General features: G+C 36.4%; 2 long non-coding RNA genes across 2 annotated transcripts; both read left to right on the forward strand.

Annotated features, from left to right (window-relative positions):
• The first annotated feature begins 500 nt into the window (after positions 1 to 500).
• On the forward strand, positions 501 to 796 carry LOC121653810. Its single transcript, XR_006012869.1, has 2 exons — positions 501 to 570; positions 652 to 796. It is a non-coding gene; the product is annotated as an uncharacterized LOC121653810 (long non-coding RNA).
• A 347-nt stretch (positions 797 to 1,143) lies between these two features.
• On the forward strand, positions 1,144 to 1,706 carry LOC121653809. Its single transcript, XR_006012868.1, has 3 exons — positions 1,144 to 1,280; positions 1,377 to 1,484; positions 1,641 to 1,706. It is a non-coding gene; the product is annotated as an uncharacterized LOC121653809 (long non-coding RNA).
• The last annotated feature ends 1,332 nt before the right edge of the window (positions 1,707 to 3,038 follow it).

Genomic DNA, 3,038 nt, shown 5'->3' on the forward strand with positions numbered 1-3,038 from the left:
TCTAAGCTTGGCGTGCTATTATAATCACCCCAGATTAAAAACAGACCAGGTGTCCTCATTTAGTCCTACTTACCCTACTCCAGGGCTCAAGACTAACTCAAACAAATTTAAACTATATTAATAAAAACTAGTCAAACATTCCACTTTAAATAGTTTGAATTAAGTTCTACGCCCATATTAAGTCCTTTTGGTGCAAGATGGCAGTAATATAAACATTTTTAAGACAAATTACTTTCCTTTTACAGAAAACGTCATCTGCAGGTGTAATTTGTCCTGCCGAGTTGGAGGTCATTTCCATTGTCCTTTTTGTGACAAGACTATAATCCGTATGACGCAACTTTCCATCTGACCGAATGTAAAAAAAAAAAAAAAGGTGATAAAACTGCTGTGGTCCAACCCACAATAGTGGTGTCCCCATCAGAGTCATCCTCACCAAAGGTCCAACCAACTATATGGACTATATGCCATCATTAGTGAGTGTAGACCATTCATAAAGAATTAGCCATTCAACTGTGCATGTGCAGTTTCCAGTGACAGGACAAGGCACAACACCATTTTCTTGTTAATGTAGTCTTTGGTGTCACATAAGAATAACAGAAGCAAAAAGCAGCAGAAGTTGAACATTTTGCTGGTGTACTGCACTTCTTTAAGAAAATCTGAATGAATGTTGATTTAAAACATAGTAAAATGCCTGCTTGGGAGCATTACTAATCCTAAATCCTTGTCATCTTTACAACAAAAAAAGTATCTTTCAGTTGTCTAAAACCATGTCTTTTCAAGACATTAGTCATTAATCATAAAAAAATTTGGAGGTATTGTAAATCTAATAGATATGAGCATTAGTCAATTTTTAAAAACATACAAAAACCAGTATTATCTGTTAGTACTATAAAATTACATTTCAAAAAATGATTGGCCATGTAGTTTATAAAGTCAGTACAGTCACGTAATCTTTTATTTTTGCACAAGCTGCTTCTAATTATTTTTTTTTATTTTTTTTATCATTGTCTGCAGGATTGTGGATACAGTTGAGGGAGGAGGGGTTCTGGCCGTGTTTTCCAGGGATCAGATAAAGTTAATTATTAAACATATTTCACTGTTAATAATTACATCCTCTTTCATTGATTTCCTGTTTGCCCTTTACTTTTTTCTTTCAGACATTACATGATGATCTGATTAATGGAAACATGCGTTCCAACAGATTGTACCTCTGGAGAATCCATCTCCCTCTCTCAGGCTTAAACAGCACCTTAAACTAAGGGCGCTGAAGTGACCAGCGGGTAAATGAAAATGTTATCAGTCACGTGTATGTATGTGTGTTCACACTTATACTGTATTTAAAGATGGATTTTTTGTTTTGCACCTTTTTCCAACAGATCTTTGAGCTTCTGAGGGTGATAGAGGAGGTCACGGGTCTAGGAGCCAGGATAAGGAAAGGAGAGATCAAGCTTCTAGACTTGGTGTTTGATGTCATGCTCCCAGAGGTAATATAGTCAGTTTTGCTGGTTTGGGAAATCAGAGTAAATTATTGGTTGAGTTTGGTCAGTATTTTATTCATTTGAAACTTGTAAGAAAAAAACAAAGAAGTGAATTCTTTAGAGCATCACAAGGTATGATTGGATCATTTAACTGTTTTTCAGATCCTGATCAGCATCCTGGACGATGAAGGACTGACCCGGCTACAAGCTGAGTTATTAATCTCTAGATTGCCTTCAAGCTAACCCGAGGAAGACTGATTGAACATACTATTTCCTCAGTGTTGTGTAGAGGGTGTGTAGTTGTCCTTTATGTCCAGCAGCTTATACGATATTTGCCTCTGGACAGTCACATCTCCCTTAGCTCAAGAACTAATCGGTTTGATCACTTTCTTTAGGGCTCAGGTTCTGCTGCCCCAGCAGATGCTGGAAAGCAGGTTGCACTTTCTACAACAGACTTACAGAAGACATAAAACAATCAGACATTGAATGATTTTAGCTTCCTTAAGAAGTAAGCTCAGTCCTTTTTTTTTTTTCTAGACTACTCAATTTGGGCCCACAAGGGACACGGGCTTGCAGGTTTTCAATGTCTCCCTACGGCAACACACCAGATTTAAATTAAATGAGTCCATCAGCTTATGAGTTCTGTCCAATGACTCATTATTTTGAGTCAGCTGTTTTGGAGCAGGGATTCCAGGGAGGTATCTTCCTGGAATTTATGGAACTTCTCACAACAGAGCAGCTGAATTTTATCAAAAGCACTTGAGAAAATGGAGGACATGGTCTTCAAAGTGCTGCCTGAATGCTGTCCAGGTGAGAGTGGGCTCTCAAGCAAGTCTTTAACACCAAGAACAATATGATATGCAAGCTGTAATCAGTCCTGAAAGTTGTTGACTTGCTTGGAGGTGAGTTGATAAAAGTCCTAAGGAGTGATATGTAGTCATGTTGTGTTTAACTGGATTATAGGAATAAAATGCTAACAATATGAAAATGCAGTGGTTACCTGGATACCATGTCTTATATATGCACATACTATTCAGTACTAAGTTAGGAATAGTCAACTTTCTGGTGAAATTGACACGAAATACCCACAGTTCACAAAACAATGAGATCATGAATGTAAGACATTTAATTACAATCATGAAATGGTAATTACTTCAAAAACAATTTATAGAAAGAACAGTTAACAACAGTGGTGGGTATATGCAACATAATTAGTGTCATGGGTTCGGTGTAGCCTAGTCTGATGGTGTCTAAACAGGACTGTTCACATACAAGCTCTCATTGACAGAATATTTTCTGGTCCATTCATGGTTCAGACGTTTTTGGAATGTTTTGTGGTTAATAATCTTAATGAAGTGCAGGATGTTGTGCAATTAAAAACATAAGTTTATCAATAAAGGTTATAGCGCAAAATAGATACATTCTGACATCATACATAAGCCAAATATCCTTCATTTGTATGTTTATTTGTTTTATTTATAAAATGTAAATATTGGAATGTTTTAATATTTGAATGAGCACATTTGTGATCAATAAGAAAACATGTGTTCATTAACTGTC

The sequence above is a fragment of the Melanotaenia boesemani genome, chromosome 15 (genome assembly GCF_017639745.1).
Source record: "Melanotaenia boesemani isolate fMelBoe1 chromosome 15, fMelBoe1.pri, whole genome shotgun sequence".
Lineage (NCBI taxonomy): Eukaryota > Metazoa > Chordata > Actinopteri > Atheriniformes > Melanotaeniidae > Melanotaenia > Melanotaenia boesemani.